Source organism: Coturnix japonica, chromosome 1 (genome assembly GCF_001577835.2).
Source record: "Coturnix japonica isolate 7356 chromosome 1, Coturnix japonica 2.1, whole genome shotgun sequence".
Taxonomy (NCBI): domain Eukaryota; kingdom Metazoa; phylum Chordata; class Aves; order Galliformes; family Phasianidae; genus Coturnix; species Coturnix japonica.
Genome location: NC_029516.1, coordinates 149,770,141 through 149,796,965, shown reverse-complemented (window position 1 = coordinate 149,796,965; position 26,825 = coordinate 149,770,141). Strand labels below are relative to the sequence as shown.

The window sequence follows — 26,825 nt, the reverse complement described above, 5'->3', positions numbered from 1 at the left end:
CTTAACAGACATTTGTATGGAAACTTCACTTTTATCATTTTTGCTGTACCAAGAAATGGTGGGTGATTTACTCCATTAAAAAAATATATTATTCAATTTATGTCAGATTCTACTCCCACAGAAAGTGGAAATAAATGAAAAATGAAATGGATGGAATTTCTAAAACATATTTATTTTTAAATGACACATTCTTGAAAATGAAGCAATTGAATTGCCCAGGTCACTTTAACTTTCAAGAACTTGGATTTACTTCATCGTCTCACTCCATGACTAGAAGAGGAAGTTCTCCTGGTTCTGCAGCTCATTCTCATCTGAAAGCAAATAAGATATTCAACTGAACTGCATCCATCTGTCAAAAATCCATGGACATTTTATACGAACTGCAGATGAACATTCCCATGGATGTAGTGAAACAAACTGTATCAGTGCAGAGTGGTTTATCAGTTCAGATGCAGTTCCATGTGAAGTTTGCATTAGGATTTTCAGGTCAGGGAGCTTTCTAAAGATGTGTAATTGTGTTTGCACACCACTGAGCCTAAACTCATAAATTCTGAGGGGCTCAGTCTGGCTCCCTGCAGATCAGCACAAGTATCCCATGCCACACACTGGAGAACATGCTCTGGCTAGTGATTTGGCTGTTATTATTATCATCCAGAACATCTCTGTTGCCATAGCACAGATAATGTGGATGTTGCTAGAGTTGAAAAAGCAAGCAAACAGATTTGTTTCAAATAGTGTTTAAGCACACACATAGATTCTGCTTATTTGAACTTTTACAATTCAATGTTTTCGGCCTTTCCTCAAAAGATGTTAAATTAACATTCAGTGCATAGGACAGAGAACATTTTTGCATTATAGTTGAAATGCACTGATAAATAGTAGCAAATTTATACTCTAGCATGTGTTCATCACAGCTTTTTCAAGGCTTATATTTAAAATAAACAATATTGCCATTTAAAGAAATAAATTATTTCCACTTTCATCTTTTATCCTCAGGTAGGCTCTGTATTTGCAGGAATTCCTATAGCTCATGCTTTTCTACATCTGCCAATCTTTGTGCCACTGACAACTTTATTTCTGCCTCTTTTGGCTTTTGTGTTATCATGAAAAACTCTCTATGGACACAAGGAATATTAAATGGAAAATAAACAATATACCAAAGAACTGTCAAAAATTTCAGTGTCCAAATTTTCCACGCTTGCCCCTTTCAAGATTACGTGTTCATCACCAGACTCCATTTCTCTTTCACTAATGATCCTTTCCTTGAGGGAGTGTCTGATTATCTGACCTCTCTGACTTGTCCTCTCTTCTCCTTTTTCCCTTCACTGGCTAGAGGATTTGGGGATGGCCATAAATACTACAAAGGTCAATGGTTCCAGCTTTCCTTGGGAAGTGGAAACAAAAGCAAGCCCGCCCAATCATTCTGAACACTCTTTAAAGTCTTTAAGAAATAGTGGAAGGTACAAAGTGAAGTTTCATAACCTGTCTGAATCAGGATACCCTTCTTTGGCATATATCAGGAGAGGAAACGCAAAGTTTGGCCAATTTGAGTAGGACTTTGATGATAATTTGCCAAGAGAGAGAAGTTAAAGTAAGTGGTACAATATGAAATAACAGAAACTAAAATTAATGGAGCTGTAAATGGGATTGCACTGTGCGGGGCCCCAACATATGGTTCAAATTCAGCGCTTCCTCTGTATCTGACAGCATTCTTACAGCAAGAATGCTTCTGAAGAACCGCCGCTGCACCCACCATGAAAACACAGAGAAGAAAACCTCACCCCATGATGTCTCTTCACCATTCTTTCTCCTCCCATGGTGACTGTGGTTTTATTTGTGCTCGCAATGAAATGCAGGTCTGAGTTCGCACTCATAAATGGATTTATCTTATTTACAGTATAAACTTCAAGACAAACAGTTGAAGGTCATTGTGTTATTATTGTATCATCATTGTATCATTATATCTCAGAGTTCAGATATACTCCACAGCAAGAGCCATCTGAAATGTAGACTGATAGTAGGCTGAATGTAGGCAGCCTGACAGATATTGGTGTCGAATCTATAGGAGGCACAAGCATACCTGAAGAGGCAAATGGAGCTCAACCATACTATTGCAAAACAACTCCATTGGCCAAGTTTAGGAACCTTAGCATACACTTGTTGACAATAAAAGAGACGGATACCTTAGCTCCGAATATAATCAACTGAAATCTAGTCGGTGCAGTCAACAGTGCCTGGATAGCTATTCATAGGAGTAAATGTAGAGATTCAACTCAGTTGATTCAACATAGGTATCAGTGTTCTTCTGCAATATCCTCCTGTATTTAAGGTATTTGCGCAAGACTGTCAGATACATTTTGACACTAATGGGAAATTAGTGGTCTCTAGAAGCATCAGCTAGATACCCGGCAGGATACCATAGAAAGATCTATGCTTTGGCAACCAAACCTCGAGGTGATCTGCAATCACAGGAACACACTCTGTGTGGACTTAACAACAAATATATCAAGATTAAAAGCAGCCCATCAGCAAAAGTCTCAACCTCAACTCTTCTGTGTTAGCTATGAAGAGTCTACAGCACACAGCATGAATGAAAAGCATATGAGTTTCAAAGTTCATGAGTTAACCTGTTGCCAAGTTAATTCTTCACCATGTAGACTAGACTGAAGCTAAAATTCTTCAGCCTATGCCAAACACAGACCAACATTTTGGCCTCGTTCTAAGTAAGGAGAGTATATCACAATAACAGAAATCTGGAAGGAACTAAGCCAGATAGGAACTTCGCGAAAATGAAGAATTCATGTCTATGTATTAATTCTACTATTTCCATAGCATATAATTATTACCATCAGAGTGAACAGTGAGCTATCCCCCTTCCTCAAGCCTGCAGTGAGCCGTGTTTAATTGTTGCCAGGGATCCCTGTAGCAGCATTACCCTGTTTAATATTACATGACATGAGAAAATTAAACTATCACTATCAAGTTAAGAGCCCTCAGTTGTTTCTTCTTTACTTTTGTAATTGCTGGTGTGATGAGAAAATAATTATGATGTTGAGTTTATTGCTATTCTCATTGTCCTCTGTTAGTGATTTTTGCTGTTCAGCTACGGACATGTCCAATTTGAATTGTCTCTAATATTGTTGTCTTGGAAGGAAATTGAAAGGAAAGGGGAAGGGATAGGAAGTAGGAGAAATTAAAGGCTGATCTAAGATTAACATAGTGTTTACTTTGACTCTTGGCAAGGTCTGTTTGTAAAAGGAGACTCCCAAAGCAAAAATCATCTAGAGAGGTTTTGTTTAAAGTGACGCTGTCAGCTTAAATATAACACTTCAAGATCTTTTATAACTTTATGTTGTTATAAGTAACGCCCAAACGAATTATATCCTGTTAATACCATTGGAACACCTCAGATTATTACAGCTGACAGAGTAAAGAAAAATATTTTTCTCTAAGTTTTCATTTGTTTTCATTGCAGTTGATAGCTCTCTGTCCATGATCACTGAGATATATGGAAAGCCTATATACAAGAAGTGCCATGTAAAACATTGCCCAAATCTTCCATAGCTTTTTATTGATGTGAACTCACCAACAGATGAATTTTAATTTTTAATGTCATCACTTCTTTCTTCATGTGTTAGAGCTCTTTCCTGTTGCTTGTATGACTTTCTGACAGAGTAACAGGGAGAAAAAATAAAATAAAATAAAATAAAATAAAATAAAATAAAATAAAATAAAATAAAATAAAATAAAATAAAATAAAATAAAATAAAATAAAATAAAANTTGCCTCTTGCAAGGTCTGTTTTTGTAAAAGGAGACTCCAAAGCAAAAATCATCTAGAGAGGTTTGTTTAAAGTGACGCTGTCAGCTTAAATATAACACTCAAGATCTTTTATTAACTTTATGTTGTTATAAGTAACGCCCAAACGAATTATGTCCTGTTAATACCATTGGAACACCTCAGATTATTACAGCTGACCAGAGTAAAGAAAAATATTTTTCTCTAAGTTTTCATTTGTTTTCATGCAGTTGATAGTTCTCTGTCCATGATCACTGAGATATATGGAAAGCCTATATACAAGAAATGCCATGTAAAACATTGCCAAATCTTCCATAGCTTTTTATTGATGTGAACTCACAACAGATGAATTTTAATTTTTAATGTCATCACTTCTTTCTTTCATGTGTTAGAGCTCTTCCCTGTTGCTTGTATGACTTTCTGAACGAGTAACAGGGAGAACATAAAATAAAATAAAATAAAATAAAATAAAATAAAATAAAATAAAATAAAATAAAATAAAATAAAATAAAATAAAATAAAATAAAATAAAATACCAGCAATGGATTTAGAAATATAATTTTTAAAACCAGAAGGGAAAACAGAACAACAGAAATCACCATCAGACCTCAGCGGGAACAGGTCTCCTAAGGAACCTTGCTTTCAGCCATACAAGAACAAGGATACCTACCTCCTTTAGAAGCCTGTGGGAGAGGGCTGATAAAGAGATCCTTTAACGGTGATGTTTAGGAGTCACTGGTGTCAACGCTAGGAAATCCTGGGAGAGAGAAAGAAACAAAACTGGTTATTCATTTCCTTTGTTCAGCTGCCTTCAGAGGTTTTGAAGGAGCTGAATACAAAGACACAATGGCATATGCCAACTGTTGACTCTATCAAATAATAAAGCAATCCCAGTGGATATTAAGAAGCGTGGAATCACTCTAATGAGTCTGGCAAAATCTCATTAGGATGAACAGCAGGTGATGACAAAATATTTGCTCTGTATGCAAATGACTTGTTTCCTTCTCTGTCTACACGCAGTTACATGAACACTCAGAGTAGGAGCTATTGGATAATTACCCACTGGGGTAAAGCCCTGCATATGCGGTGGCTGCATTTCAAATGCATCAGTGGCAAAACTGGGAAGAACGCTTGAGAAAAGAACTGTGTTTTAGGGAAAGAGCCACACTCAGTCTCCTACCCCGAATAAAAGGCAGTTTTTCTGGACTTCCAGACATTCCATCTGTCTTTTCAGTAATGCCTTCAAAGCAAGAAGAGAAGAACTGCAGGTTGTCCAAACTTCTCCAAGAGCTGCTGGCATAGGAGGCATGGTGTTTGTGGGGGGAATGGAAATGATGAAAAGAAAAGAAGGCCAAGGCAGTTCCAGCTGTCAGAGGTATGTTATGTGCACAGTCCTGAGTCTGGTCTGTCTTCCTAGTTCAGAGCAAGACTACTAATTAAACAGGAAATATTCATCTGCGAACTCAAATATTGCTTTTTGCATGCATAGCAAATCACTTTTGCCACCTTTTGCTGCCTTTGCAGGCTGTGCAGCCCTTCACATTCACTCAGTTCCTGGTGGTATTTCTGGCATAGCACTCGTCCATTCTCTCAAGTGCGCCATTAATAATTCTTCATACATTTGTTTTTAATCACATTGATATTTATTTATTGCCACAGTTCTGTTCCTACTCCTCATACGTGTCAGAAGCAAAATTCTTGCATGGAGGAGATGGAAATCCCCCAAGAGCCCCACTCTTCTGTGTGTGCCAGAGAAGAGGAGGACACAAGAATTGAGTCAAAGAACATTCCAGACTAAATAAATGAAGCCATGCAAATACAAATGTTCCTGTAGATATTCTCTCTAGAACCTGGCATTCAAATGCTTTTGTTATGCCTTCTCCATGTAAATGTCTTTTGCACACACACAAAAAAGAGTCTGGAATGTATTTCAAGCCTCCTTTATAAATAAAGAATAGGATCCCTAAGGTTGTGTATAACTCCCAACTTTGATAGGCAAAGGACTATTTCTGTGATGACCTCATGCTCTCGTTGGGCTCATCAGCTCTTACCCGAAGTCTTGCTTACCTGAAGTCAATATGCTATGGGCTGTCCATCAGAGAGGGAATTTAGTAACCTAACTGGAGGAAAGAGCCATGTAGTCAAGGGTGAAAACAAAACACCAAGGAGCAAAAAAATGTCTTTCTCACTATTCAGCAACCTCAGATCTTTTGGAGAGCAAGGACAGAATACTAATCTGACAAATTGCTCCCTCTATGAAAGAAAATAAACATTTCATTAGCAGAGCTTTGGTGGTCCAAGGATACTGAAAAAAACCTGTACCTGATTTTAATAATTCTGTTTATTTTAAATTACTATTATTATTGTTAAATTCTAAGAATATTAGGGTCTTTAGTCTGCAGATGTGCTTTACATCCAAGTGGCTTTTCAGATAAAGCCAATATGATAATTTCTTCTTCCATATGATTAGGAAGCCTGGAAGGGTCCCAGACCAGGTCAGCAGGGGAACTGAAATAAAGTCCCTCACCCTCCTGATTTCCAGATCAACACCTTGTGATCTGTCATTTTGGTTCATTCCTGTGGATCTGGGACCTATGGATCTACTACAGATCTTTCTGTTACTGGACAATTTGTTATAACTGGGCAAACATCACCTGGACTAGCATGGGGAGTGTTTAAATCTCTGAGCATGAGGACTGGCAACGTAATATCTCATGATCCAGACCTCCAGTCTACAATTTGATGACTGGTGTATCCTACATGGTATTCGTCTTACATCTAATAATTGTATTAAATTGAGGTCTGCAGTTCAAAGCGCTGCCAAAATGACAGCGGGCCAAGAATTACATTAAGCATTAACATGCAGGCTCGGCGGGGCTTGCAGGGCAGCAAGGCTTGTTCTCACGCTTGGGTTACGCACACTGAGGTGCTGTGTTCCAACCCAAACCCACAGCAGAGTGGAGGGGCCACAGCCTTCTGTTTCTGCTTAGCAGGTTTTGCTGACCAGCCAAAAGCAGTGGAAATCCCAAGCCCTCAAAAAGCAGCAGCTCTTAAATAACTACACTTTTTGACTTTGTTTTGCTGTTGCTTTCATTTTCTTGCTTAGTTGGTTGGGAGAGAAGAACAACAATCGAGTGTTTTTCAGTGAAGCCAACTTCAATAAGAAATCTGGACAGCTGTGCCAGTGACCCATCTCAAGCTAAAATGTCCGTATGATGGCAGGGGTGGCCTGTATCAGCTTACCAATACTGAAACACATGTTGATCTGAGATAAAAAAAATATTGCAGATCCCTTCAAAACACAGTATGGATAAGACTTCACCAGGTTTGGCCCCCAACACCCAAAACAGTCCACCACCACTATCCCAACAGCTTATATGTCCTCAGACTCATCCTCTAACAGCATACCTCCAAACATGCAAAAAACATGTAAAAATCTAACTTGGGTGAGCAGAAGTGCAGCCATCAGGGCAACTCACATATTTCCTACCAAAATAGACAACAAACTGTATTTCTCTCTCAGGATCACATGGAGACCACACAGGCTTCAGAAATAATCCAGGATCAAGTAGAATAGACAGGACAGGACAAGCCCAAAGCAGTATGGGCAGCAGTTTGCACTGGTTGTCCTTGGCAACCATTCTTGCCTTCTGTTTTTTAGCAATATAGATGATATCTTGCAGAGGCTAGGAGGACAGCTTACCCATGCAGAGGTATCTAGTGCTATCTGAGATGCCAAAACAAATACCACATGGCTTTCACCTGTTTCTCCCAAAGGGAAAGTTTGCACATAATACCTTATTAGTCTCTGACAGGATGCAGAGACCTCTCAGATACTCTCAGGGGTCCAAAATGGCATGGAAAGTCTGTGTTTAAGAAACAAGATCCCCTGTGTGTCTGTGTTGCAAGGTGGTCCAGCTGCTCAAGCGCTAATCTGAATTTTTGCAGCATGAACTGAACTCTGAGCTTTTGTTTCTAGGTGAGTTTGCAATTAACAGCAGCAAGCACAGTCTCATCAGTGCCTATAGAGCAGGCCTACCCTAAAGGAGTGATAAAAACCTTTGGCTATTCTTGTTTCTCCTGTAGACCAACTGCTTTCCTTTGTGAAGACCTTTGAGACCTAAGATAAGGCTAAAATATTGATCATAGTAAAACAACAACAAAATAAAGCTCTGTAGATGGGCATCTTCACCTACCAATAGAAAGATCCTATACATTCATGTCTTTCTACTCATAAAAAACATTCTTGCCAAAACCAGGGGAGGAGAGAGCACTACCCTTTGATTTCTTTGTTCTCAGCACCTTGCCTTTGAGGGCAAAGAGCACTTCTTCACTTTTTTCTCCCTCACAGTCCCATTTATGCTGAGTTTTGCCTTTCAAATATCTATCTGACGAATGTCCTTTTACTTGAAATATCTCAGAAGGCTAATTATTCTCCTTTCCCATTTTTCTCCTTCTTCTTTGAGTAATAATTCAAAGTGGCAACCACTAATTTGCATAAAATTAGGTCTGTGGAACATACAGTCATCTTGTTTTTCAGCCCTTGCTGAGGCACTTACGCCAGTAGCCTAATTACCCTTGGATACTCCCACTAATCATTGGAGGACAAGAACAGGCACTTCTGGGAGTTCTACTCAGTGCAAGTGAGTGGGCACTTAGGTTAAAACACACTCTATATGTGCTTTAGCCTGTCTGTTCCCAGGCGGGAGTCTACCCAAGGCCAAATGTACCAGGTGTGCTTTGCTCCATGATGCTGTTGCACCACAAGACCTTTATCCTCAGCAGATCCAGAACTCTAGATGAAACTGGACAACAGGTGACTTCATGTCCTATAAATGTGATTTACTTTTTGGCTCCTCCACTTTGTGAAACCTTGGGATTTTCAGAATTAAACTGTTCGCAATTTAGCTGAGGGAACATCTGTGGGTTATTTCTTTATCCACTGATTTCCAGAGTCTCCATAGAAGACAGAAATTTAGAGTTTGCTGTATACTTGTTATTACTTCACTACCACACAAAAGTCTTAGCAGCACTGGGAACAGTGTCTTACCAGGCTTTCTCATGTAAGAGAGCAGTATAACTCCAGGTCTTGTATATCTAAAGCTTATGCAAACTTCAACAAGATTTTTCTTCTATTAACTATAGAAGAACAAAGCATCTACTCTTTCATATAAAAAAACTCACCTATTCTAGGAATCCCAAGTCAAGGTTTTTTTCCTGTGAAAAAGAACTTTGTGGAAATGATAGCAGAATATCAGATTACTGACTGTGTAACAGTCCTCTCTTTGGCTTCTGTCTGCTTCTTAACAACATCTAGCGAAAAGCTGAATGCCTTCCAGAGACACCTTTAATTCAGATGTTAAGAATGTTTATGCCTCTCAAGTGGTCAAATTAAATTGTATTAAATGAACCGTATGGACTTGATGTAGGTTCTAAGGCCTTCTTTAAACTGTTGTGTGTTCGTGAAACAATTAAAGCTGAATAAACATTGCTAAAAGAACTTTAGAGCGGATTAGCTCAAATGTTTAACTAAACCAATTTCTGCCACGGTTGGTTTCCATGGGCACTCATTTGATCTGGCAGAAATGGTCTTTCCTTAAGCATTTAACCAAAGTCTGATTGTAAGAGCTGCCTTTGTTCTGTCGATAGAGGTGAACAATGATTTTGCTTTTCATGATCATTTATAATGGAACAGCTCTATGTCAGACCCCTTGAATAAGAGATGTCTAGCAGCCAAGGAAGGAACTAATCACTGATTTGGATACAATGATTGGAGTGCAAGCATGCAAGAAAGCTCTAAATTTGTTACTGATGGCAAAACGTTTGGCTGGCTCTTAACAAAAATAATTATCTGTACATCAACTGTTTTTACAGACCACAATAGTCTGGGCCTAAATATCTGAACTTAGACTTTAGACTTGTTCAATTAGTCATGACTGGACTCCTGAGCTCTCCAAGGGAACCCACTGACATTACACCAGGACTTGATGTCAATAGGAACAAGTAAGACATCCAGTCTGGTTGGCTGAACTTAACCAGCTCTCCACACAAACCCCTCACTCTCCTTCCTTCACTCTGCTCTCCAAAGTATTCAGGAAAGCCTTTGAGAGAGGAGTTAGGAGTGTGAATATAAGTGAAGGGGGAAGAACTGGCTGTGGCAAGGTTATCATATTCCTTCAGAGTAAATCACTTTCAGCCTGCATTCACTGACAGTGTAAGCCTGAAATCCAAGCTATAGCTTCAGCAGGACTTAATTGTTTTGTTTAGTCCTGACATAAGTTGTAATACCAATTGCGTATGGAGGAAATTTTTAAGGTGAGTTATCAGAAGCTACTTTTGAATGCAATGAAGAAAAAAAAATAGCAAAACATTTTCCCCAGCTTCCCACAGAGGTGCTCTATTTTAGATCTAGCTATAAACACCAGTGGAACTTGGCTGGAAACATATAGCATAAGATCAGCTAGGTCAAACTACAGGGCTGTCAATTGGACTACCACAGTCAAGACATGACTCTGTAGCCTCTGTAGCACTACTCAGAGATGTCATTATCTTTATTTATCTATGAAATAATGACTGTGTTTTTAATAGCTACTGCCAGTAGCTGTGTGGAGGGTGACCTACTAAGCATAAACAGTAAATATTTATCCTACTGATCCATATCTTCTAATCCATCACCAGTCTTCGGCGCTGTGATCTGATACTCCTCTGTGACACCACCCTCACATACTACAGAAAGCAACAATTCCAAATGGTGATCTTTGCACTGTACTTAACAATATCGGGAAGTAATCATGGCTAATTGTTATGGCTGTAATTCCAAACCTGACAGCTGGCAGAGAATCAGAGGTCTCAGTCACATTTGCTGAATGTCTCCCTGATACGTTCCCCCAGACACTTTATGGCAGCACTCTCCTTCGACTACTTGCATTTCTTTAGCACTCAGGTAGTTGCTGCCAAAGCTATCCTCCTCTAGGGTAATTATTTGCACAGTGTAATTTCTTGGCAGCACAGCTGGCAAATGTTGCTCTCACGCAGGCTAGACTAGATCTGTGCAGAGAAGGGCTGACAAGGTAAAGATTTTAGGATCATCTAGAGTGAATGAATAAACACTGGTTATAAAGAACAAGCAGGTGCCATCTGCACCCACTCACATAACTCCTGTTGACTTCAGTGGGAGCGTACTGATTTTCACAGCCAGTTATTTATTTTCTGAAAGTTCTTTCTTTAGTATTAACAATGTCTCAAAATAACAATCCCAAAAATCTCAGGCAGCTAGAGAACTGAAAATGTTAGTAATGGAGCATGCATCCATTCTCATGATGGTCAGCAGAACAGATCTGTTGGCACCTGAGCTAAGATGGGGGAGGTAGCATTTTCCAAATGGTTTTGAGAGTATAAGATCAATTTTTCTAATGACCAAAGGAGAACATGAGGGAGAATTGACATGTTGTGAAACAGCTTCTGGATCCACTGGCACATGGATTGGAATTGCGCTTGAAGATTGTGAAATGCTTTTCACTTCACTAGCAAAGATTGAGAACCATGTACACTCTGCCATATATTTTATCCTATTGTTCAAAATAGGACTATAACTTTGAGTCTAGAAGCAAAACTGAGAAGTGAGTCCATCTGTGAGTTCAGTACACTGTTGTAGACTTTCACATAGAACCTTTGGCCATTGTGGTTCTTATACCTCCTTTGGTGTATGCATGTGCTGCATAAATGTGGCTTGCCTCTAGACTTGTCCAGCTGCAACCAGGGCACAGGCACCTGATTGAGTTACCGTGCCTGAGTCATCAGGTCACAGCTCCCTGCATCCCAGCTAAGCAGTTGTAGCTGTCTGAACACTCAGTGCCTGAGGCATGAGTGAGGTAATTCAACAGCAGAAAAGTCTGACGGTAAGACACCGGCACTTTGTCATGTGTAGGAGCCTTTGCACTAAAACCTGCATATCAGCAGGTAAGGTATACCTCCTTTCTGGTGTTTCTGTTGAAGCTGATGCTCTAAAATCAGTAGTGTGTACGTGAGCATAGGAAAGGTCAAACTGGTGTAAGCAAACCAGCACGTAGACAACACTTACCTGAGAATTCAGGAGGGTGCATTTATCTTAGGTTAAGATGCCATCTTGGAGACCCAACTCTGTTCTAATGATTCTTTCTTATAGCCTACAACTGTTAACAAAAGAATTTAAAGTGTGCCTAGCTCTACAGTCTGACACTCTGGCATTCAAAACACAACTCACATGCTGGCTGACTGGTGTAAGCAGACCCGATGACTCTTACTTAATGCCATTGAAATGTAGCCTTTCCCTGAGTTGTCCAAAGTTCCTTCTAAGTTAAAACTTAAAAGTTGCCCACTAAGAAGACAGAAAACCTTTTTTCCGTCTCACCACACTGCCTTAGATTTTCAAGAAACATGAAGGTGTAGCACTGAAGGACATGGTTTATTGGGCATGGCAGTAGTGGTGGGTGGATGACTGGACTGGATGATCTTAGTGGTGTTTTCCAACCATAATGATTCTATGATTCTATATTTCTACTGCCATTCCTTCCTCCCCAATTCAGTTCTGGGCATCAGTACGAAAAGGAGATTACAGTACAAGAGTACAACCAGCAGTACACTGTGGCGGGGTTGGGACAAGCTGAATTTGTCACTGCTCTCACAGGCTTAGGAGCATCCAAAATGCACAGCACGCCAAAAGAAAACCAATTTAACAATAAGCTCTTGAGATTTATGGCTTGTTATTTATTTATTTATTTTTCAGGAGCTTAGAGAAAGCGAGGAAGAAAGGAAAAACTTTGGATGCTCACAGTTCACCCGGCACTATTCAGCATCTTCACATGGCTGTGAAGAGCAAAGCACAGTGCACTGCTGTGCTGGACCAATGAGGCAGGGCTTTGCCAGTAAAAGTGAAAAAGAGTAGAAGACTTCAAGATAAATAAGACAGCAGGAAAAAGTAATGAAGGAATTAAACTGACCTTCTTTAGAAATGGGTGAGACGGGGTAAACAGGGAGAGATCTTGTTTTGCTTTCATCCTGGAAAAAATAACATTTCTTCCTTTCCAGTTCAGCACAGTTGAGTGATTTGGAAACAAATCTGTTTTCTCTGGAAAGATTTATTTGCCCAACAGACTTAGACTTTTTTTTTTCTTCTTCTTTTTTTTTTTTTTTTTTCTTTTGGCAAAAAGCAATAGGTTGAAAGAACAAGGCTCGTCTTGTTAGCAGGTTTAAAGGGCTCAGTAATTAACTGGTACATTTGGAGGCACGGCATGCAGGATACTTGCTGCAACCTACTTTATTACAGTGCTGCAAAATGGGCAGAAGCTTTAAAGAACTTTATTTCTCAGGCAGTATCAGATAGCTGGATTATTCAGTTATGAAGTTAAGCCAAAGCATTTGCTGAGGTAAGGACACTCTGGTGTGACCCTTGAGAACACGCTTTAATCTGAGACATCCTTTCTCTCTCCCTCCCTTCCTTTCCCTCTTTTTTTCTGTCTTTTCTAGCTTGAAAACAAAGTGACATTGATTTAGTCTGGGGATAACATGCGCTTTTTCACATCACTCCCTGCGCTACATAGTAGGTGCCTTCAAATCACAAATTGACATCCTGTGATCTGGGGAAGTCGGTCACAAGGGTCATTTATCCCTGAAGTCATCTCTTCTTGGTGTACAATGTGTAATAGAGTTATTCACAGTAAAAAACAACCCTCTCTTACTCCCTTATCCTTTTTCTGCCTCTTATTTCTTTTTCAAATTGGTATGATACTTCAGGCAATTGCTAGCTTGGCACAAACATTTAAATGTTGGTGGCCCAAAATAGGGCTCTAATTCCATGCTGCAATGATTTAAATCCTGGCAACTTGACCTTGTGAAGCTCTAAAAATCTGCAGCTTGTTGTAACTTATAGCATGGAGAAGTACAGTCCTACAGTACAACTACTGGTAGCCTGGTCCTTGAATCTGGGAGCCAAAATAGATTCACTCCTGTCAGGAAATGCAAAGCTAGTAAATCTCTTCAAGCACTAAACAGACCCTTGGAGATGGTGACATTGCAGAACAGTACACAAACATTTCCCAGCCTTGTCGGGAGCCCTTCAAACTGAGAGCAAGATCTGACACTCAGTTATCAGTGTGCATTTGTTGCTATGTCACTTTCTTCCTTTCTCAGCAAATCACAGAATCATAGAATCATTTGAATTTGAGGGGACTCTTGAAGGTCAGCTAGTCCAGCTCTGCCATGCACAGGGACATCTACAGCTAGATCAGGTTGCTCAGAGCTCTGTCCAGACTGACACTGAATGTCTCCAGGAATGGGGCATCTATTTTAGATCCTGACCTGCTTTTGTCAGGTAACTTCTTCCTGCTGGGAAAAGAAACATCACAAACTTCTGCGAATAAATGTTTCTATATACATGTTTCTCTGGGAATAAACGTTTCTATTTACTTTGCAACTACGGTGTTGCTTAGTAGATAAACTGAATGACATTTGTCCAGCAATCTCTGTCCTTCTTTCCATTTGAAAACAAAGTAATTGATTTTCAACTTAACCACCTTGGATGCAAATAGTGATTTGTTGAAACACTGCTTCCTCCTGATCGCCTTGCTACCCTGGAGAAGGGCAGAAGCATCTGCAACCATTTGGTTTCTCCAGCAGCCTCTTCTTATGGCTGCTCTGGCATTAACACCTTGCAATAACTGGATGAGGCCATGGGCAGCCTGGCCTGGTGGTTAACAGTCCTGCCTTTGGCAGGGAGTTGGAATTGGATGAACTTGGAAGGTCCTTTCCAACCCAAGTTATTTTATGATTCTGTGATTATGGTGCTGCCTTTCTTCAGCTCCTCATATGATACCAGGTTGGTATAATAGTCCTATCTGCTACTTCTGACACAAAAGACTCAGCCTTGCAACTCAGCAGGATGCAGGAGGAAGATCCATCTGTAATCAGTAGGAATTTGCTTGATGCTGTCCTTCATAGGAGAACAGAAGTGCAGAGGGAAAGGATGATATTGAAAAGATCAAATCAGATAGGGAGGAACGAGTTAATGAGCATGCTTCTCAAAAGAGATACGTCTCCTGACATCTCAAGAGATGGGTGAAGGGCATATTGCCTTGTCAGTTAAACACAGCCGTTAGTTTTGAGCCCATAATAATTAGCCAGCTTAGAAAAACATGCAGCTCAGCAGTTCTAAAAGCGGACAACAGCTTCTGCCACTCCTCAGCACAGATATATTTGTCCACATCCTCTCCAAGTGACATGCTGGTACAGAGGCGGCTTGGTTGGTAGTTAAAAGAGAACCTAGGATTAAGTGAGGCCTCATCCAGTGTTTTTCTCACTTGCTACATCCAGGTCAGTCTAGGACAAACCACTGGGAAGGAGTGGAAAGCTTGCTGTATGCTGGGATCCTGCTTGAACAGCAGAGCACATCACAGCCGTGCTAACATCCAAGTCACTTCCCTTTTACTGCGCTGCCTTGCACCTGCATAAGCAACAGTCATGGTCCATAATCTCTGCAGAGTGTAACTGGAGCAGAAGGGAGGAGGGGAAAGCTTCATTTTGCCCTGTAGTGAAAAGGGCACGTGGGAAGAAATGGCAATATTAAACCAAGGGTGGAATAGACGAGATAAAGTCTCAACTTTGCTTTATATGGCTTTTAAAAAGATTCACTTTTCCTCCTGGCCCTTCAGTCCCTACACTACAATTCCCAGCTGCTAAGATTCAAATCACTAGAAATGAAGCTGCAATTCCAGAACTACTGCTTATTGTGGTGTGTAATCTTTGTCACTTCTCACAGAGTAAAACAAGAGGCATCTGTCTACCAGGACTTCAGACAGTCCCAGCTGAAGCATGACCTCCGCAGAGACCTCAGTCCCAGGAAAGAATCATAGAATCATTAAGGTTGGAAAAGACATCTAAGATCAACTAGTACAACTATTGAACCATCCCCACCATGCTCACTAACCATGTCCCTCAGTGCCACATCTACACCAGTCTTAAACACCTCCAGGGATGGTGACTCCATCACCTGTTCCAATGCTTCACCACTACTTCTGAGAAGAGATTTTTCCTGATATTCAACCTTAACCTCCTCTGGTGCAACTGTTGCTTAGCACTAACGCCTTAAGCCTTACCCACAGAAACTACATCCTTAAACTGAAATCATCTTTCTTGCATCACTGTTTTGCTGCCTCATAGGAGCCTTCCATCACATCATGATTTTCATTTTTCCTTCTTTGCAATCCCAGACAAAGTGGTTGGGTGTTTTGGTCTCAAGAATCTCTCACAAATGTATGTTGACTCCAGTGCCAGGAGATGAGATCATGGTGCTTCTGTGTATCAGTGGACACCATATTAGAGAACAGAGAAAGATGTTCTTGTAATGCACATCTCTTGGTCTGTTCCTGTGTTAAAGGCACTTCCAGCACCTCATGGTCAATCTATCATCTGCTCATTTTCAGCAGTTAGGGATGAGGATCAAACTCTGTACCCTAAAGGTTACTTACCAGCTCTCCCCATTTCCTCCTGCTGGAAACATCCATGTGTCTTGGGCAAGCATGCATCTGCACTGCCAATGAAGCCCAGTTCAGACTGTTCTCCAGTCTGGAGCAGCTGAACCCCTGTTCTACCTGGATCTTGCAAGAAGGAGCCTGCCGTTCCTCTCACTTTCTTTTACCAGTGTGTTTAAATATCTATACTCCAAAAGTATGCAAAACAGAACCATTTGACTTGTTGTCCACAATGAATGCAATTCATAACTTTACAACAGAAATTTACAATCCCCTTTCGTGTATAAAAAGTTTCCTGTCATGGTTTTGCATCTACTCTATAGCTCAGCTCTGGATGGAAACACTTGGTGTAATCTCTTTAGAGATAAATAAGCCTTCTGCTGAAAGTTAAATGATGCCATTATTTTCTGCATGTTTATAGACATTATCCTGTCTTGCTCCCATGCCTGGATCCAAGACAGCCTGAATCTTTGTTTTCCATTTCTGAAAGCTCTGGAGGACAGAATGAACACAAGCATGCAGGAGGGGCACAGCAAGGCGAGCCAGCACTGGGTTCATGCACAAACGTGCCTGCTCTGCAGAGCCAAGTGGCAGATGCTGGACACCCCAGCTGTTTCCTTGGCCAGGAGAGTGTTTAGTCTAGGATCCATCTCCGGGCTGCAGTGGGGCTGGGAAAGGGGAATGCCACAGCATTGAAAGAGGCATGGGGAGCAGGACCCAGACTCCAGCAGTGGGGAAGTAAACTTTCCATCTTGTTGTGGTTTAACTTGGCAGGTGGCTCAGTACCACATAGTTGTTTGCTCACTGCCCCCTTCTCAATGGGATGGGGGAGATAATAAATAACAATATAGAACTTATGGATGGAGATAAAACTGTTTTGTAGGAGAGAAAAGGATAATAGCTATGTCTATACATATAAGTGCATATAACAAATGATGAACAAGTAATTGATTGCCTACCACCCCCCAGCCAATGCCCAGCTCACCCCCTGATTGGAGGAAGAGAGAGAAACTAACTTCCATCCCCTTCAAAACTCTTTCTATTTGATATCATATGGTATGGAATATCCCTTTGGCCAGTTTAAGCCAGCTGTTCTAGTTATATTCCCTCCTAGCTCCTTGAGCCCTTCACTGAGAATGGCCTTGGCTCTGTACAACACTGCTTAGCAGCAACTGTAAATATTGGAGTGTTATCAATACTGTTTTTCTCCTAGAATCAAAAACACATAATCATATCAGATACTGTGAAGAAAACAATTCCAACCCAGCTAAAACTAAGACAGTACTCACCCTTTATTCCATGCCATTTGCATAATGCTCAAGTGCCACAATTTCTACATTCTAACTAATTACCATCAGCTATCTTTTTAAAACTTGTATATATACATATAGTTTAGGGACAATCCATTTAAATTGTCCATGGTATTCATTTAGTTCATAAATTTAACCTCCATCTATCCTTCAGTGCAGGAAGGTGATTTAAATTGTTCTCTTTCAGCATCAGATCACTCAAGTAAGCAGGAGTTTGAATAAAATAAATGCCTTGGATATGTGAAAGGGAAATCAGTGAGGAAAGTTGAAAGACAGGAAATCATTGTGACGAGAGGAAATGTGGCATCTTTGCTGGAGTGGGAATGGGAATGAGAATGGAAAGGGGAAGAAGAGGAAATAACAGAAAGGGGAAGGGAAATTGAAAAGTAAAGAAAAAGGCGAAGGAAAAATGGAAGGAGCAAAGATGGGTCTATGGAGAAAATAATAACAGCACTGTAGTTGTCTGGGTTGCGGCTATCCTGCAAATTCTCATTCTAGTAAAATGCTGTTTGTGAAGGCAGCACAACCTTTTGTTTATGGGAGCTCTGTGAAGGATTTTCTCCATGCTGTTTTCCCTCCAAGATTTGACACAAACTTGGTCTTTGCTGTGTTGGATACCGTAGGGAAGCAGAAGTCCTTTAAAACTGAGGAGCCTAATATTCTAATCAGCTGGAATTCAATGAAGTGTATCAACCTTATTTCACAGGCAGAGGCTTCAGTCACAGGGAGACACTAAGTGACATGTTGGAGTCATAGGCAATGGGAATTGCAGACCAGCAGTCTAAGGAAAAAGCTGCGTTCCTACTGTAGTGATACAAACCATTTGGACAAAAATGCATGCATATGCTTAAAAACTGGAATAATTTGAACTCTAGGAATAAAGAAGTCTTAATAAGCACCAGCTTTAGTTTTGTAGTGTAAAGAATTGCTGCCATTGCTTCTGTGTTGCTAAAGAGATTAGCAGGGTATTTATTGCCTTTTACATTCGTACTCTGGCTACAGTATCCTGGTGTGTAATGTCAGACCTGGGCAGTTTCATTGCTCTGTGTCAGGCAGCAGGAAAGGAAAGCAGCACAATAACAGCATAGCACTGAGAGCAGTTACATGTGCTTAAGTAACCATCTGGGAAATGGAAAAGCCTGCTCCAGCCAATTAGAAGTATTAGACCAAGCCTCTATTTAAGTTACAGAGAAGGTTTGTAAACTGTCCAGGCTTTTGGGGTTTGGGTTTCCCCCCATTCCTTGTATTAACAGCTTGCTAGGAACTAGACAGCCACAAACTCACAGCCATGTTTTTCATCATCTTCCAGCAAACAGAGAGAATTTGGCAAATGTTGGGGGCAAATCCAGAGCTGGATTCCAGCTGCTGAATGGCTAAGCCCCTGTACACACTCCTGCTCAGCAGGGCAGACCATTCCCACCTCAAACCAAGCTGAGACTCATGCGTCAGAGCTATACTGAGAAGCACAGAATGGGAAATGGCACCATCAGCAAAGTGCTTGGCAAAGGGATGCTTCCCAACCTCCTCTGCAAAAACAGGGAAGCAGATGTAATTCTTCCTCCCCCGTGATGCTGTTTAACAAGCGGAGGAGCTGGGGCTGGTTTAGCTTCACTTTCTGCCAGCTGCACCATCCCTGGGGTGCAGGCAATGCCAACAGCCAAGCAGCAGCACTTCCCGTGCCCTGGGAGAAAGGAGAGCCAAAATGATCATGAGATGTGGCCATGGGGATAGGACTTCTCAAGATTATGAAGTTGGCTCAGGCACTGAATACTTGGAGGGCATCCAGTCTTTTCTGCCACCTCAGTGATCCCAAGGAGGAGCGATGGTCACTTATGAGTGATAAGGGAGGTCCTGATGCTGGCGGTGGCCAGGATGATGGTCCTCATAAACCTGGAGCAGAGACATACGCTGTCACTGTAGTGCTGCTTTAACACATAACATTACAGAAGGAAGAAAACAGTTCTGTAGATAAATTTCAAACCTATTTTGGCCTTTTAGAAAGTGCAGATAAAGTTTAAGCACAGCCCCCACCTGCAAAACTAATTTAACAACATATCTGCACGACATTTTGTGGAAACCCGATGGCTTGTGTTGCCCAGCACTCAGAGGAGTGCATTTTTGACCTCCTTAAAAGCAGTTACCTCATTTCTGGGTAATTAGGTAGTCAGAAGCACCAGCTGGGCCTAAACAAACATCCTTTACCCTAACAAGGAAAGTTATTGTCTAGTTTTTCAGGACACAGTTTTCTGTAGTATGCAATGACTCTAATGTCTATTAATTATTTCTAAATGGTTTAAGCATTATCTGCCTTTGGGTAAATTCTTTCTCTGTAGCGTAATCTAACCTGTGGGAGAGGAGAGAAAAAACAACAGTCCTTTGCAATTTCACCTCCACAAACATAACAGATTTTTCTTTTACTCATTATCACCTTCACCATCACACACCGAATGCTTAAGGACTTGGAAAAGGTTAGCAGGATGATTTCCCGGACTCCATCTCACATGTCACTGACTCACAGGATTTAAGGACCATCAATGCATGTGAGCCTTTTGGGTTTCATCTCTCCCACCAGCAGCAACAAGAAGAGAACATGCCTGTTTGCACTTCACCTTTACTGCAATTAAACTGTTGTTATTCTCAAGGTTGTGATCACAAGGTAATGAGTTAAATGAGATTGTACTTCAGGAAGCTGACATAAATGTCTCATGAACAGACAATCTGGAAACCTTAGATGTATCTACTTATGTAGAGTCGGCAGTTTTGTTTTAAAGAAGAAAAATACCTCCAGGCCTCTAGTTATGTTGTGTAACTGTAGGTTTTACTTGTGCTCCCTTTGCTTCATTTCGTCAGAGTTAAGCCCAGACACTATATTTTTTACTCTTGTGTCTCTCCATTAGCTGAACTGCTCATCTTCACTGCCGAAAGAGATAGAAGTATAACTACAAGTAAAACAATTTGGGATTATCTTTCTTCTCTATTACTACACCTTCCTTGCAACCACAACAGAGAAACTATTCACTTTGACAGGACAAGATGACGGGAGAAGGCAATATGGAGGACCAAAGAAAATGTGCAACCCACAAACTGGCTTCCAAACAGAAAGCTAAGCTCTTCTCATGGGTACACCAATGAAAACAAACTGAGCTTGATTTCTCAGTATCCAGCAGCTTTGTGTCCCTCAGGTACAGTTAGGTGGACAGAATCAGTAATGTAAATGTTACGTTGTTGATTCCAGAGGAGAGATTCCCTGTTTACTTCTGTCAGTGTTTATTAATACTTTGCTTAAGAGAGAAGCAGGTCAGTGTTGTGGAAGATAGCATTTAAAATATCAGAATAGTGTCTTCCAGTCTACTTAAGCCAAAGGAGTTTCCACTTTTCATGGCAGTTTTCTCTTGAAATAGCATAGCTACAAAGGTTCCCTTATGTGACCATAAAGCACCAAGCATGTCTGTCAGCACTCAATAAATTCAAATTAATAATTAGTCCTCAAAGGATTACATACTGCTTCCAAGATACCTCAGCATGTGGGCAGGAGAATGGTCTCCCCACAAAGAATGAGCAAGTTCTTTGCTTAATGGGACTGCTATAAATGAAGCTGTTTTCTCCTATGAAAGACTGGATTTATAACTTAATGTGTTCACCCAGAAGTCAAGTTTGCCCCCTCCCCCCAAAAGAAAGAAAGAAGAAAGAATAAAAAATTCCCCTATGCAGTGTTTGCAGCATACAGCAAAACTGGGAGTCACATGGAATACAAACAGGCTTCATCTCTTCTCTCTTTCACCTATTATCACTTGAGTAAGGAGGACTACAAAGGCCTGAGTCAACTCTGACTCATCTTCTGGGTCCTGAGAAAGAGTTCACCCCCATCAGCGATCCACGCACATTGTACAGACACATGCTGCAGCTTGGGAAGGGCAGCTTCTTGGGGAGTTGCCTCACAATTGCTCAAGGAGTGACATGGATCCACCACCTCACTCCACTTGCTTAGCTCAGCCAACTCCCTGACTAGTCTTCCCTCTTCCCTTCTAGCTCTCCTGAGGCTACTTCATGCCCCCTTCCAGTCCTGGCAGGACTGATGGGATCACACATCATTACGGCACGGCTTGAATGACTCCAGATCCACCAATTTGGCCTAAGATGGATCAGAAACAAGATCATTTTCTACTTATCCATCCTCAGTCCACCATGCAAAAGACCTGACGTGAAAGACCGTGTCCCTGGGGTATTTATGTCTCTGTCACTGTGTGTTGAGTGTTTGTGTGAGTTAATGCGGATGAGTTTGACTGGACATCTCCAAAAACATGTATGCTCCAAACATATAAGGACATAGCACTAGTCTAGCCTAAAGCATACCTCTCCTTTCCAGCCAGTCTCAAGGCTTTCATTCCCCTTGGGGTAATGGGTTCCTCTTGACAGAGTGGTTATTGCAGCCAGAAAACATACACAGCATTTCCTCCTGAGCCTTAGGAGGCAGTGACATGGCTTGATAGAAACCATGCAGGATGGGCCACACAGGCCAACATGGAACCACAGAGACAGCTATGGCATGTGGCAGTCTGACTCCCATGTCTAGTCAGGCACTGACATCATGTGAGGGACATCATACATCATTCCCTGCATGTCAGAAATGTAACCTTCCCTACAGACAAGACAACCCTCTAGGATACTGTCAGGATCCGAACCCTTACCTTGCAGAAGCAGTCATCCCATCCTAAACTCTACAAAATCATAAAGTTTCACAACCAGATATCTGACTAGAAAATAACATGTAATCCAGTAATCATCTGTCAGGGCTACAAGGCTGCCAGAGCAAGTGCAGACCCTGCTAAAGCATGTTTGCTGGGTCAGTATCTTTGCGTGTTTCTCAGCTCATGTTTCCAAGTGTGGCCTCCAGCCAAATCCCATCTGAGTGCAAGGACGTGACTCAGAAAAGGTGTTTCCAAGAAGGAAGTTGAGCATATGCTACAAAGGATTTAGGGCATGTTCAAAAAGGTACCCTAGTCTTAGAGGCTGCAGGGAGCCAGAAGTGTGAGTGGTGTTATCTACCTCATGGGGTAGGTAGATCCAACAGGTTTTGGAGGCCCCCGAGGAAAAGGAGAACAGGCAAGATTTCTTCATGTCAAGTTCCTAGTTTCACAGAAAACATAGTCATTAAATTTTTGTTAGAATAACTTTGCATAAGCATATGGGAATATCTTAGTCCTTTGATGAAAATGGTACATGGGACCAGAAGAAAACTATTTATATCTAGTGGATGTAACCTAAGCCCATGGAGATAAAACTGAACTAGTCTTGACCCCATTAACAATTTTACTATGACATTATGGTGTTTGGGATAGCCTGAAGAAGCCATTGAAGAAGATGAAAGTGCAATTCGTTTTTAAGGTTCTGCTATGGTCAGGAGAGAGTATAAGATTCTGGCAGACTTGAACTTAACCTAAGAATTCACACGAGGCTGAGGCTGAGAAAAAGTGCTCCTGCACTGGGAATGGGAATCTGCTTAGACAAAAAGACTGTGTGACAGCACTTACCTCATCTTCCAGCCATGTTTGCAGAGAACCATTCTTCTTTGGTATTATAGCTTTTACTACAGCATCTCACCACCTGTGCTTATCTCAAACCGGCATTTCCCAGGTCAGATCAGATGTTCCTACAGTCTGCCTGCAATGTTCAAATGATCATAGAAAAAAGAAACATAAAATCATGGTTTGGTTTGGAAGGATCATTTAGTTCCAAACTCCCTGCTGTAGGCAGGAACACCTCCCTCTAGACCAGGTTGCTCACAGCCCCATCCAGCCTGGCTTTGAATGTTTCCAGGGAGGGGGGCAACCACAGCATCTCTGGGCAACCTGTTCCAGTGTCTCACTACCTTCACAGTAAATAATTTCTTCCTAATGTTTTGTCTAAATCTACCCTCTTCCAGTTTAAAACTATTTCCCTTCATCCTGTCACTACCTACCCTTATAAAAAGTCTCTCCCCAACTTTCCTGTAGGCCCTCTTCAGGTACTGGAAGGCCACTAGAAGGTCCCCCCTACAGCCTTCTCCAGGTTGAACAGCCCCATCTCACTCAGCCTGTCCTCATAGTGGAGGTGCCCTCTGATCATCTTTGTAGCCCTCCTCTGGACTCGCTCCAACAGTTTCACGTCTTTCTTATGTTGGGGGCCCCAGAACTGGATTGCAACAGCTCTTTGGAGTATAGGAACAGGATACAATTAAAAAATAAACCAAGATTATTAGACATGTATTTTCAGGCATCTCCTGGAGCAACAACTAGGAGAAACAAACACACCTGAATTTGATGCTTTTGCCAAGTCTGGATTCACTCTTGAACTTCAAGTATTGTTATCCTCAGCAGGAGTTTGTTCTGCCAGCTCTACAAAATTAAGTAACATCATTAGAAATCAGAGAGTCTTGACCTAAACTGTAACTTTCCACAAGGATACAGAACTACACCACCCAACCCTAACCTTACTAGTGGGATCTAGCATCTCCTTGCAATAATGAACCAGATAAATATGAACGAGAGGAAGTCCTGCTGGCAATGGCACCACACAACAGCCCTGGCTGGGGTGAGGCTACCACAGCTTCAGTGTTTGGGAGAGCAGGTGTGTTCTGAGCTGTGTTAAGAATCAGGATGTTTGTCAAATCTCAACTGGAGGAATGCTCTGTGTATGGGGAGTGCCACAGAAGAAGTCACAAAGTTCAGTCACAAACCAAAAATAGACTGAAAGGCAAAGGGAAATTAAACAATTGAAGCTGGCGCAGCGTTAGGGTTCACTGCCTGCAGCCCTGGTGAAGAGTGATGTCAGGGCATACCAAGGCACAGAGGCAAGAACCATGTCACCTGGCTATCTACAACAGACTTACTCAGATACGAACTAATCACTGTTACTTCTCTATTGAGTCAGTGAACGGGAATATGTGGCAAATTTTGAAAGTATTTCAGACCACTTATTGTTGCACTTATCTTTTGTGATGATTCTGGGAGATCTAGGGTGCCCAGATGTAGATGTCTATATTTCTTCAGAGGAATCTGGCCCAGAGAAACTCTGAATGAGAAAATTTTGATGTCACTCTTAAAATGTTCTTCTCTGTATCTTCCTTGTTCTTTATGGGCAAGGAGGATGTCTTTCCTGAATTCCAAGCTCTCCAGGTGTCTGCATCACATGGAACCAAATTTCTGATGGAAGACTGAAGGCATCTATCTCACCATCCCTGGAGGTGTTCAAGAGCTGTATGGATGTGATGCTGAAGGACATGGATTAGTCAGCATGGTGGGGATGGGCTGATGGTTGCACTAGATGGTCTTAGAGGTAACTATTCTATGATTCTATGATCTCAATATCTCCATCACAGTGGAGACTGTCCAGTGGAGACCATCCAGACTGTCATGCTATCAAGCTTCTTTTTAAAGGTTTGCAATGCACATGGATAGCTGCTTGAGGGGGTCTTTTGGGGGAGAGTAGGGAGTAGAGAAGGGAGTCGTGGGAGCAGAGGGAAAAGGGAAAAGGAAAAGGGCAAGACAGAAGGAACTAGAGAAACAAGAGGGAGAGGAGGTGTTGTCACCCACCTCCTGCTCTTGGTCTGCCTCAAGAGATGCTTCACAGATGTTTTTGGCTCAGGCCACCTACCTCATCTCCATTACATAATGGGAAGGTTGCTGACAAGCAGCATATTTCACAGCGCTTTGTTCATGTCCATGTTTACCACTCACCCTCTGCGACTCCTACAATCTCCCCGGGAGTCTTAGTCAGCAATCTAACAAATTTCAGTGCAGCTGGAGAATAAAGCTGAAAGTTTTCCTTTGCTCCATGCTGCTACTCCAAGTTTCTCATCCTTCCCCATCTCAACTCTCTCCTCACCTGGTGTTTTCTCACTGCTGACTCCTCAGCCAGCTTTGTTGCAATCCTTGAGAGCACCGGATGCTGTTTTAAAAACACACCCTCAGGACCTCATAGGTGTTTACTCCTTTCTGCTAAAAAGAAGATTTGTGGGGAATGACGTGTCCCTTGCACAGTTCAGAGGCAGGGCATTTCCCACATCATAAAAGAGTGGACTGAAGCCGCAGAACCTGAAACGTCATTTCAGAATGTTGTTGTTTGAGAGAGAATTTCTCATTGCTGTTAAAAATCCAAAAACACAAGGCTACTCAAAAAGCCAAAAATAAAATCCCCTGGCAATTTGTGTATGCTTCAAAATGTTGATGGCTTTTTAGAAACCCTTTTTAGACCTATGAGACTCTGTGCCAAACTAAGATTCAGCAGTAAAAACAAACAGATAATGGAATAAACACTGTGATGACAAAAAAAAAAATAAGGAGGAATTGTTGCAATAACATACTTTTCCGGGAAAATTAACCATAACAACAGTGCTGGTGAATCATTAGAGTTTTCTGAACCATAACAGCTCTTGCTTATAAACATGATTGTGAAATCTTACAGTATTATTATTTCCACAGTAGCACTGGCAGTAGCTCTTTAAAGATTTTCTGGCTTAGAGAGAAATTTCTCATAAACACACTGAGATTTTTCTGTGCTTCTCAGCAAACTATACTGAATCAATGGCAATTATCTGGCCTAATTATTTACAAATCTTTAAAGGTCTTCTTCCAGTTTCATCACGTGCAAATACAGACAAGCTATGAGGCTGCTCAGAAGAAAATAAAGAGTTAGTATGCTTGTAAGAAGAGGACAGACTCATAACTCAGATTGGTGCATGTGAAGAGGGAGAAACCTTTTCTTAACGCATTGCCTTCAGTTTCAAGCAGTGTAGATCACATATAAGAGATTTTGCTTTAAAGGAGGATTTCAGCCTTTCCTCCAAAATCTCACCAAACCCTAGATGAAGTCAGTTTTATAGTCTGAAATCACAGAATCACCCAGGTTCCACTGTAACCCTTCTGGGGAACCACCGGAACCAGGTGGTGTTACCAAACTGTGGTTCCATTGGATAGGTTGTTATGATGTAGGCATCGAAGCAGAGACACCGATGCTCATTTGGGGAATGAGGATGAGGTTCACCACTGTGTTTCAGCTGTGTTCACAAATTACACTATCTGAATATGGCACCTAACCTGCAGTGCAAATCCAGGCTGTGCCGGTGATTACCATCATGGAGCAGTAGCTTTCATGGATTAAATTGTGGTGATGTGAGAACCCCCAGCTCAGTTTTCACCTACACGCCCTGCTGCAGCTGGTGGTAGGCAGCATTCCT

The 26,825-nt window shown here is 41.4% G+C and overlaps 1 long non-coding RNA gene across 3 annotated transcripts; it reads right to left on the bottom strand.

The window, feature by feature from the left end:
- Positions 1-158: 158 nt before the first annotated feature.
- LOC107308120 lies at positions 159-25,967 on the bottom strand. Of its 3 annotated transcripts, none has more exons than XR_004305938.1 (5): positions 23,902-25,967; positions 23,143-23,272; positions 4,469-4,555; positions 3,587-3,666; positions 159-311 (listed from the first exon to the last, which is right to left on the bottom strand). It is a non-coding gene; the product is annotated as an uncharacterized LOC107308120 (long non-coding RNA). The 3 variants fall into 3 exon arrangements; XR_004305939.1 differs by lacking the exons at positions 23,143-23,272; positions 23,902-25,967 and adding exons at positions 11,879-11,969; positions 12,777-13,144; XR_004305940.1 differs by lacking the exons at positions 23,143-23,272; positions 23,902-25,967 and adding an exon at positions 12,777-13,140.
- Between the last annotated feature and the right edge of the window lie 858 nt (positions 25,968-26,825).